The sequence below is a fragment of the Hippopotamus amphibius genome, chromosome 7, assembly GCF_030028045.1.
Source record: "Hippopotamus amphibius kiboko isolate mHipAmp2 chromosome 7, mHipAmp2.hap2, whole genome shotgun sequence".
Lineage (NCBI taxonomy): Eukaryota > Metazoa > Chordata > Mammalia > Artiodactyla > Hippopotamidae > Hippopotamus > Hippopotamus amphibius.
The window spans coordinates 77872186-77884033 of record NC_080192.1 but is presented as its reverse complement, the minus strand read 5'-3'; the positions used below and the strand labels follow the sequence as shown (position 1 = coordinate 77884033).

The following is an 11848-nucleotide window of genomic DNA, read 5'->3' as shown; positions in this document are numbered from 1 at the left end:
GGCATAGGTCTGGGTGGGGAGTGTCTAGGCGTGTCCAGAAGTGCATCCAGCCTGAGGATATGAATAGGTGGTCCCATCTGGACCAGGAAACTGAGAGTCTAGTCTGTAAAAGCCGTATTAGCCAAGGGCAGAGCAAGAGGCCAGAAGGAGGCACGCTCAGGAGTGGGAATCTAGAAGCAAGTTGGGAACAAGGTAGGAAGGGTTTCACAGGCCACACGGGAAGTGATGCAGGCTGGGGTGGGGGTGGGGGGTCCAGACCAAGGTCTCATTCTGGACAATTTAACCTGGTGCCCAGGTGATGCCCTGGAGGGGCAGCAGAGACTTGGGAATAGATGGATGTGGGTTTGGGAAGCAGCATCTGGAGTATAGAAGAGGTTACTCGGGAGAACATGAACTACTGGACTGAGGACGGAGCCCTGGCGAAGGGCAAAATTTAAGATGCTAGGAGAGGATTGGAAGCCTGACAATGAGAGAAATTACCCAACCACCACCCGGAGAGTTTGGAGTCCCAGGACCAAGGGGAAAGTTTCAGAAGGAAAGACGTGGTCACAGGTGTCAAACACTACAGGAAGACAAGACAGGAACTGAAAAAGTGTCCATTGGCTAAGTTCCCTGGTGACATTAGTGAAAGTAATTCTGGAGATGAATGGTGGGGGGGAGGCAAGGGCATGCAGCAGAGAGCCATACTGGTGGGTGGAGACAGGAGGTAAAAACCCTTCACGTAGAGCAGCCTTGGGTGGTCTGATTTCTCATCTAGTGCTCTTTCTCCTCTCTCCCAGTGCATCTTGACCCTAGAAAATTCTGGAAAGCTTATTACAGTCCAGAAGCAGGATGAGGCTTTTAGTTCTGATGTCTTGGATGTCCAGGCAGTTTGGGAGAACCAGCAGAGTTTTGGACAAGTTAAGTAGCCCATCTAAGTCAGCACACCTGATGATAAGAATATACTTAAGGGGTTCAAAAAGGTTTCTGGGACTCTTCTAAAGAGTTTGCATAGACTTAGGGAGAGACAGAGCAACAGAGAACTTCTCCTTGGCCTCCCTGACCACATGCTTCTGGTTTGTGTCAGGCAGTCCCCCAGAGGGTGGCGCAGGCTGCTGCTTCCAGCCTTCTGGTAGACCTTGCCCTGCTGTGGGTGAGAGGCTGTGGGGAAACGCCATTGGCTGGTTTAGTCACTCGCCTCCACACTTTCACATCCTCTATCAACACCTGCACACTTCAGTGGTGACCACACACACTCTTCCTGTTTATACAGAAAGTGCCATTCAGAAAGCTTGCCCAGGAGACGGGAGCTGCACCCTCAGCCTCAGAAGAAAGACGTTGCACAGCTTATGTGGGAGAAAAAGAAAAGGAGCCTGTGAGTTGAGAGGTAAGGTCAAGCCAAAGAGCGTCTGGGCCCTCCAGGCTGCCTTGGGTGGAAAAGAAGTGACCCTTCCTTTGTGCCCTTCGGGGTGACTCAGAGGAGCCTGGCCCAAGCTCCTCAGGGCCGGGCAACAGGGACTGTCAACCTGCCCCACAGAGAGAACCCAGCCTCGGGTGAGTGGCTGGACCGAATGGGGAGGCAGTCTTGGAATGTGGTCCAGAAAGGTCACAGCATTCACGTGGGGGTAGCTGGTAAAGGACGCACAGTCCGGGTCTGAGCAGGTGTACACACATTTGTGATGGCGGCTGGGCCCATGGGCCTCAGGAAAAGTATGTCTGAACTCCACGTAGGCCACTGGCTCCACCGCAGATAAAGAGCCCATGACATAGTCACAGACTGGACCCCAGTGCATGGCCCCAGTGAGTGATCTCTGAGGCCTGGGCACAGGAAGGAGAGAGTATGCAGGGCCCACCCTGAGGCCACCGCCACGCCTACAGAAACGACTCGGGACGCAAGGCCTCCTCATCGGCAGGGGCTGGCAGCACCGTTCGTATTCCTTGGACAGCACATTATGTCTGTGTGTGTGTGTGTGTGTGTGTGTGTGTGTGTGTGTGTGCATGTGTGCATGCCACATGATGTGTGTATACAGGCATACACACATGGCACATAAAGACCTATATATAATACAAAATAGCAACAGTGACCATATTTTTGAAACTAGAGAGTTAATGGTGTGACAAAGGATTTTTTTTCCCTAAAATGTGAATTCCTTGCTATTCAAGTCTTACAAATATGAAAGTGAAATCATATTTGGATGTGTGTTTTATAGTGCCTTTTATTCGAAGGGGTGAAAATCCCAAGGGATGGAAACTGTTTGGGTAGTTCTGGACCTGATATTGCAGCAGGAATTAGCTAAAGGCCAGATGTTAACTCACACCCACATCAACAAAAAGGTAGCAGTACAATCATTCGTTGAGTCTTGAGTGTACACACTGGATCCTCAATTTAAAAAAAAAAAAAAAACGATGGTCTCTGCTTTTGCCCAAAGTATTGGGCTCTTGGTGCAAAGTTGAGGGAGAGTACCTTCCCTTATGTAGGGCTGTCAGGTTTCCCATATCACTAAAGTGAGGTTATTAGAGTAAAAGTAGCACAGAGACTCACATTCTAAGGTTTTGGTTTTGTTTCTGTCACTGCCATTCCCTTGCTCTGGGCATTAACTGCATTTCGTGTTCAGTTATATGCATATTTTTATTTATTTTGCATTTGGAAAATGGAAAACATATCCATTGCTCGCTGGCTAGACCTCTAGGTTCAAGTCCCAACTCTACCACTTCCTGTGGCTTTGGGCAAGTCACTACACCTGCCTGTGGGGTTCCGGTATCTGTAAAATGGGTGCAGTAATCATCTCTCCGATAATAGTCTATATCTAAATAAGGGTTAGGTGAGCTAACACAGGTCAGGTGCGTGGAGGATGGCACTTTGGAAGGGCCCCATTCGGGTAGGCGCCCATTATTATTCTTATTGTGATCGCCAGTTTTTGTGCAACTAAATTGTCAGATTTGAAGGGGAATGGCAGGAGGAAGAGATTAAACGTGGGAAAGGGGGCTGTGTAGATGGATGTAGAGGGAGACACACAAGAGGTCAGAGCCACGACACCAACATGCAGTCCTTTACCCTGCAGCGGTGTCGTGAACAGGAGATGAGAAAGGCTCAGGGGTGCCCCTCCCCCACAAGGCCCCCTGGAATTCAGTGGACTTGATTCCACGAGCTCTTGAGTTCTTACACATGTTGTATGTCTGTGTGTACAGCAACCAAAAGCAGATACGTGTTACCGTGACACCCGCGTGATGGTCAATGGCCTGTGTTTAGTGCCTCTCATGTGGAAAGCATGTGCTTTCATGTTACACGCCTTCTCTCGTGTCTTGCATGAGATCCCTTGTGTGATGGTGCCTGTTTTAGAAGAAAGCTGAGAGCTGGTCTAAGCGTGCAGAGCTGGGATTTAACTATCTCTGAACTCTGCTCCCCACGTCACCCCTACAATGTGAGCTAAGTGGTAATGGAATATGACAGATGAGGGAGCAGAGTCTCAGGAAACTAAGAAACAAGTTCAGAGTCACATTGAGACTTAAAGGTGTGGCAGGGAGCTGGATGCTGGTCTGTGTTTCCAGACCCTCTATTCTGCTCTGCAGTTCAGAGGAAGAACTTCTGGGCTTGTACCCTTCCTCCTGAGGTTGACAGCTGTGGGGCTCCTTCAGCAAGTCACTTTATCTTCCAAGCTTTGGTTTCTTTATCTGTAAAGTGGGTAAAATAAACTGCCCTACATAGTTCACAGCATTTAATGAGATTTCAGTGAGGCTACATATGTAAAATGCCAGTATATTGAAGCACAATTGATTTATATAATGTTTCAGGTATACAACAAAATGATTCAGTTTATCTATCTATCTATCTATCTATCTATCTATCTATCTATCTATCTATCTATCTATATTCTTTTCCAGATTCATTTCTATTATAGGTAATTGCAAGATACTGAATATAGTTCCCTGTGCAATACAGTGGGTCCTTGTTGTTTATCTATTTTATATATAGTAGTGTGTATCTGTTAATCCCAAGCTCTAATTTATCCCTCCCCCCTTTTCCCCATTGGTAACCATAAGTGGTTTCCTATGTATGTGAGTCTATTTCTGTTTTGGAAATAAGTTCATTTGTATCATTTTTTTAGATTCCACATATAAGCGATATCATATGATATTTGTCTTTGTCTCACTTACTTCATTTGGTATAATAATGTCTAGGTCCAACCATGTTGCTGCAAATGACATTATTTCATTTTTTATGGCTGAGTAATAGTCCATTGTATATATGTGTCACATCTTTATCCATTAATCTATTGATGGACACTTAGGTTGCTTCCATGTCTTGGCTATTGTAAGTAGTGCTGCTGTGAACATTGGGGTACATATATCTTTCGAATTAGAGTTTTCATCTTTTCTGGATATGTGCCCAGGAGTGGGCTTGCCGGATCATATGGTAACTCTATAGCTATTATATATTTCTGATTCATGTAAGAAAAAATGTTGAAAGTGACTCTCAAAAAAGGCAAGTTAAAAGAAAAGGAAAAGTGCAAATGATCTTGGTTCTTCATGGCATGTCATTAAGTATGACTTAACCTATTCTTTCAAATGACTACTTTGCACACTCTGGTACTGATATTCCATAATTCGTTTAACCAGTCTCACATATGGAAAATTAATTTATTTTTTCATTTTTAAGCATTCCAAATAAAACTGCAGAGACTGTTTATCTACAAATCCTTTAGTGCCATCATTTTATCAGTTCTTTTAATTTTTTGCAAACCTGATAAGCAAATGGTGTTACCCCAGTGGTTTTCTGTTCTTTCTTTTCTTTTTAAATTTATTTTAATTAATTAATTTATTTATTGGCTGTGTTGGGTCTTTGTTGCTGCCTGCGGGCTTCCTCTAGTTGCAATGAGCGGAGGCTACTCTTCCTTGCGCTGCGTGGGCTTCTCACTGAGGTGGCTTCTCTTGTTGCGGGGCACGGGCTGTAGGCTCATGGGCTTCAGTAGTTGTGGTTCATGGCCTCTAAAGCACAGCCTCAGTAGTTGTGGTGCACGAGCTTAATTGCTCCACGGTATGTGGGATCTTCCAGACCAGGGATTGAACCCATGTTTCTGCACTGGCAGGTGGATTCTTAACCACTGTGCCACCAGGGAAATCCTTATTTTCTTTTCTTGATTATTAGCGAGTTGATTCCCAATGTTTTAAAACATAGCTTCATAAAAGACTAAACACATTATCCCTCACTTTGCAAGCAGTCAAAATACATGTTCCTTTTAACGTGAAATAGCCCCATTTTTCTCATGATTAAAATACAAGCAGGTATTTGTGTACAAATCTACACCAATTAGAAAGCACCTTGCGCGACTATTTCTCTTTATAGTTTTTATCGGTGCTAAAAATGGTGGGTTATAATGAATACAAGACAACCAGACTCCTGCAATAACTAATAAACGTGACAATTTGATTTATTGCTATTCCTCTGCTGTAGCCCGTTGACAGATTTTCTTTCTTTCTGGAAAAATTACCAGGATTTAAATCTCTATCATATGGCACTGAACTCAATCAACAATATGTTACCAATTAGATTCTGCTTAAACTCCCATGGCGGTAAGTAGGATGACAATCAGATAACTAGTAAAACCCTTCGTGGCAGCTTTCTCAGGGCCAAGAAGCAATGCTGAGATAATGCATAATAAGAGAGAAAGGGCAAATAGAGCATTTTCTTTCCCCCATCCCCAAAAAAGAAATTGTTTCAAGTCCTCCTAAAAGTGCACAGGAGTTTGTGTTTGAGTTGATGGTTTTTATTGTCAGTTACTATTTGCTACCCCTCTTCTGCTCCTCCACCCTCCGGCCCTCTTCGATGATAAAAAGGCATTCTTTTTTTTTTTTTAGATTTCTTTTTTGGATGTGGACCATTTTTTTAAGTCTTTATTGCATTTGTTACAATATTGCTTCTGTTTTTTATGTTTTGGTTTTTTAGCTGCAAGGCATGTGGGATTTTAGCTCCCCAGGCAGGGATCGAACCTGTATCCCTTGCATTGGAAGGCAAAGTTTTAACCACTGAACTGCCAGGGAGGTCCCAATAAAAAGGCATTCTACTCCCAAATCCTCTCTCACATGGTGATGCCTAACTTCAGCTCAGTGGTCCTGTCCCATTTAGCGATGTGTTTTAAGATTTCGCCTTTCTCCCAAGCCCTGGATGTTGACCACAGTAAGAGAGAATTCTCCAGTGGAATGAGCCTCCCTTTCTTATTTTCCTCTGGGAATCTGGCTGCATCAGACTGCTCATGTTGGCAAGGGAAAGAAACCACATTGAGCTGTGCTCAATAAAAAGACCATCTTTTGGAACAATTTTGGGGACTGACCAGGCTTAAAGTAGAGCAGCAAGGGGACCTGAAGGCCATGCAGGAAGAACACCATTAAGAACCACAGCAGTGGAAATGCGGGCACAGGATGGGCCATGTAACGTGGCCACCCCTGTCACAGATATGACCTCGACTGTTCCCACATTGGAGCATCACTTATGTAAGATAGAGGATCCCGGGAAGAAGGGAGAGAGGTATGAGCCTCGTCTAGGTCACGTGCCTGTACCCAGGGAAAGGTCAGATCCATCCACTTGACTTCAAGCTAGGCACAGGGAGGGCTTCCCCAAAGGAAAGCTGGAGTGCTAATAGGAAGGGGTGGATGCTTGGATGGTGACAGCAAAAAGCGACAGTGTCTTCCACATGGTTCCTGCACGGCAGTCGCTGAGTGGAGGCTGGTTTGTTATTGCTGGGAGAGATCAGCCTTTGATGGTTTGTTTGCACAGATAGGTGTACACATGGGAGAATCAGGAAATTAACCCCCCATTGCTTCCTGCATCCTCAGTTCTGTTTGCTTTGCTTCTACAGCTGGGAGTAGAGTAAGAGACCAAGGAATTTTCTTAAGGACCTGAGCAAGAATACGCAACCTCCTTGTAAATCAAAGGAATAGGTACTGTCTCCTTAGCTCCTACCTGGGTCGAGCACTTTAGAGTCATTTTCTGAGTCCCCACAACAGCCTCGCAGTGTAGATATTACACACTCCTTTTACATATGGAGGACAGAGACTCCAAGAGGTTAAGTGACCTGCCCGCTAAGTTCATAGTTAGATGTGGGGCTCAAACCCAGGTTCCCCAGCTCTGAAACCTTCCACTCCAACCAGCCTTAGGGCGACCCTGAGTCCAGGCTGCACAGAAGCAGCACATGTGGTATTATTTTTTTTTTTAATAAATTTATTTATTTATTTATTTATTTTATTGGCTGTGTTGGGTCTTTTCTGCTGTGCGCAGGCTTTTCTTTCAGTTGCGGTGAGTGGGGGCTACTCTTTATTGGGGTGTGCAGGCTCCTCATTGCCATGGCTTCTCTTGTTGCGGAGCACGGGCTCTAGGTGCGTGGGCTTCAGTAGTTGCAGCACATGGGCTCAATAGTTGTGGCTCATGGGCTCTAAAGCACAGGCTCAGTAGTTGTGGTACACGGGCTTAGTTGCTCTGTGGCATGTGGGATCTTCCTAGAGCAGGGATCGAACCTGTGTCCCCTGCATTGGCAGGCGGATACTTAACCACTGCGCCAGCTAAGAAGCCTGACATGTAGTATTATTTGAATGAAATCATTTTCTTCCAGGACACTACCGTGTCCGTGTGTGTGTGTGTGTGTGTGTGTGTGTGTGTGTGTGTGTGTGCGCGCGCGTGCGCGCGCACGCCCCCCAGACGCACATAACTGGGAAGAATTCTAAGGGGAAAGTTAGGGGTTCAGAGGCAAAACATCCCATATGTTATAACTTTGCCTGGGCTGTCCCTGTTTCTAAATAGCATGACAATATTTTTTGAAGCAAAGATCAAAGGACATATGGTCTGACTCAGGGGTTAACAAAGGCAAAAATATTTGAAATTGGGACTGTGGGACAAATTGAGATGTGTGGCTGCAGTCATTCCAGGAGCACCTGGGAATCATGGAGTTTTTTGGGAAACACTTTGAAATACTGACGCATTAAATCCCATTCTCCAAACTAGGAATGATTTTTATCAACAGAAATTGGGACAGTCTTATACATTGGCTCTGTGATTCCAAAGCTGGAATTGCCCATGACAATAGCAAAGGTGTTGAAATCTGCTTGCATCACCTGTAAAATCATTAGAAATAATAAGAGAATTCTTCATACAAAAATGAATAGATTTCTTACAGCAAAAATAACCAGTAAGAAGGGATATAATTCACAAAAGCCACTGCAATGTAAATACCTAGAAAAGAACCTAAGAGAAAACACGAGACCTTTATGAAAAAGAGATCTGCTTAGAGACGTAAAGCATATACATGGAAACACACCAAAAAAGAGGAGATATATGTATATGTATAGCTGATTCATTTTTCTGTACAGTAGAAACTAACACAACATTGTAAAGCAACTATAGTCCAATAAAAATTAATTAAAAAAATTTTTAAAGATGGAAACCCACAGCACTTGGAAACTAGATAAGCCAATATGAATTCTCACCAATCTAATTTGTATGCAAAAAATGTGTAAAATAAAATTCCCAATGCTTGGGAGGGGACAATAAAATTCCAATCAAAAATTCTAAAGAATAACAAGGATATTTTTGAAGAAAAGGTGGGGGCAGACATGGTGCTTGCCTTGTCAACTGTGAAAGTTTCAGTGGTCATATAGTACCAGATGGATAAACAGATCGATGGGAGAGAAGAGAAAGTGCACACACACATGCTCTCATGCACACGCAAATATACCGTGTGATAAAAGCATCTTTTGAAATCAGTAATAGCAAGAATGAGGACAGTCATATCGAGAATGAAAGAATGGTCAGTCCTCATTTGGCATGATTCTTCAGCGGCTTTGACACAGTAATCTCTGTCTTCCTTCTTGAAATACTTTCTTCTTCTGCCTCCAGAACATCCGTCTCTTCCTTCTCATCCTATCTCACTGGTCTCCTGTTCAGGCTCCTTTTCCAGCTCTTCCCTGTGTCTAGATGCTGGAGTGCCCAGGGCTCAGTCCTCCAACATCTATCTCTGCTCTGTCTGCATTCACTCCCCAGGCCATCTGGTCCAATATGACCATTGAAACACCAGCGATGTCCAAAATGACTTCTCCCAGCCCTGATCTCTTTTCTGACTAGACACCCTGCTGTCCCACACCACTCAGCATCTCCACTTAAATGTGTGTTCAGCCTCATAGTCTTAGCATGTCCAAAACAGAATTCCTGATTTCCCCAGTCCCAACCCTGCTGCCTCACACATCAGCCAGTCCCCTTCATTCTTCCAGGGTCAGGCCAGCCCCCTGAAGCCATCCTTCACTTCTTTCTTTCGCAGTCCACATTGAATCCATCAGTAGATCCCATTCACACGTCCTTTGAAATATATCCAGAGTTGGATCCCTTCTCAGCGCTCAACCTCCTGGGTTTCTTACCTGCTCTGCAAACCAGTCTCCTTCCCACATGCTGCCTTCTTCATCCTGTTCTCAGCACAGACCTAAAGGAATTCTTTATATATATATATATATGTTTATTCATTTATTTATTTTTATATATTGGCTGCATTGGGTCTTTGTTGCTGCGTGTGGGCTTTTCTCTAGTTGTGGTGACTGGGGGCTACTCTTCGTTGCCGTGCGCGGGCTTCTCATTGCGGTGGCTTCTCTTGTTGCGGAGCTCAGGCTCTAGGCATGCAGGCTTTGGTAGTTGCGGAGCATGAGCTCAGTAATTGTGGCTCGTGGGATCTAGAGCGCAGGCTCAGTAGTTGTGGCGCATGGGCTTAGTTGCTCCACAGCACGTGAGATGCTCCCAGACCAGGGCTCGAACCCATGTCTCCTGCATTGACAGGCGGATTCCTAACCACTGTGATACCTGGGAAGCTCTAAAGGAATTCTTGTAAAACTGAAGTCAAATCATATGGTTGCTCAAAACCCCTTACCTCACTGTTCCAGGTATCCATTGCTGCATAACCAAGTACTCCAAAAACATGCTGGCTTAAAACAACTTTGCAGTTTTGCTCAGGACCCCGTAGGTCAGGAACTGGGGCAATTTACTGTTGGCTGGGCTGGAGGACCCCCTTCCAAGGTGGCTTCTTCACTCACATCCTGGCACCTGTGAGCGCTCACCTTCCAGGGCTCTCCGTGTGGCTTGGACAGAATGCAGGTCTTGAGGTTCGTGCACTTTTTCCATTGCGATTGTCTCTAAGAGGCAGGAAGAGGAAGCTGCCATGTGAGGAAGGGGCTGTGATAGCATCCTTTCTACCATATTTAATTGGCCAAAGCAGTCAACAGGCCTGCCCAGATTCAAAGAGGTTGAGACATAGGCTCTTTTGATAGGGGCAGGGCAATGTCGTGATGGAGAAGAACATACGGGATGTTGCCATGACCACCTTTGGGAAACGCAATCCGCTACAGTGAGCCATTAGCAATATTCAACGAGCTTGCCATGACCTATCAGGTCCTACATGGTCTGACTCCTGCCACCCCTCTGATTTTTAGTACCCTTTCCCCTAATTTGTGGTACAGCTTCAGTTAGAGTGGCCTCTTTGCCATGATTGGAACACACCAAACGTAATCCCACCTCATGGTCCAGTGCCTGCCCTCTGCCTGGCATGCCCTTTCCTGGGCACACGGGTCGCCTCTCACCTCCTTTAGGTCCCTACCCAAATGTCACCATTTCAGAGAGACCTTCCTTGACCACCCTCAACCAAGAAAGCCATTCCAGCCCCTCCTTGTCTATTGTGTTTAGCACCACCTAATATATTACCTGTTTAGTTGTCACTATCTGCTGCTTCCCATTAGAATGTAAAGTATCGCCAGGACCTAGAAAAATGTCTATTCATTGAAGGCTCTGGATAAATATTTGCTGAGAAGATGAATGATTGGACAAGAAACTTTTCTTTAAATGATGTTGAGACACTGTCTGACTGTTGGGGTGGTAGGGAGGAGAATAAAGTTAGATGCATACCTAATACATTAAACCAAAATAAGTTCTAGAAAGTTTTTAATGCGTTATGATAAAGCTTAAAAATTACTGGAGAAAATTCAGGTGAAGACTAAATAACCTTGGGGTGAGAAAGGTTTTTGTAAGCCTGATACTAAATAAATGAAGTATAAAGATACAGATTTGACTCTGTCAAAAACACTACAAAAGCAATGAAAAGATGAATAGCAAATTTGGACAAATACTTCAATATATAATGAGCACACACTATCCTTAATATAGAGAGAGCTCTGCCAAGTAAATTCAGAAAAAAATAAAAGCCTAATAAGCATTTCAGAAGAAAAATTCCACCAGCTGTGTGGTGGCAGTCAAGCTACTCAGTTCTGTAAAAGGGGAAGCCATGTGAATTCAAAGAGCAAATATATGTACCTCTCTTAGAAAAGTGTCTGGCATACAGCGGTGCTGAATAACCATTAGCTTTTCATATTATTATCTCCTAATGCCATGTATGACACATAGATGGGGCTTTTAAATATTTATTCATTATTTCATCAATCCATTCATCCGTCCGTCCGTCCATCCATCCATCCATCTATCCATCTACCCATCCATCTATTCATTCACCCATCTATCCATCCGTCTGTCCATCCATCCATCCATCCATCCATCCATCCATCCATCCATCTATCATCTATCCATCCATCCATCTATCCATTCACCCATCCATCCATCTATCCTACCATCCTTCCATCCATCCATCCATCCATCCATCCATCCATCCATCCATCCATCTATCCTACCATCCATCCATCCATCCATCCATCCATCCATCCGTCATCTATCCATCCATCCATCCATCCAACCATCCGTCCATCCATCCATTAATTCCTTGGGGTGCAAGTGTTGCACAACTTCACAGGCTGTACTCTGCCTTCTTCCCTCATTGACTCATAACTATGATGAAGA

The 11848-nt window shown here is 44.6% G+C and overlaps 1 protein-coding gene across 1 annotated transcript in view; it reads left to right on the top strand.

Moving 5' to 3' along the window:
- Window positions 1-1342: 1342 nt before the first annotated feature.
- The window catches only part of AFF3 (ALF transcription elongation factor 3), a 556683-nt gene continuing 546177 nt past the window's right edge, over window positions 1343-11848 (top strand). Inside the window, exon 1 of the mRNA XM_057741064.1 lies at window positions 1343-1366. The gene's annotated coding sequence lies outside the window, so the exon portion shown is untranslated. The remainder of the gene's footprint in view (window positions 1367-11848) is intronic.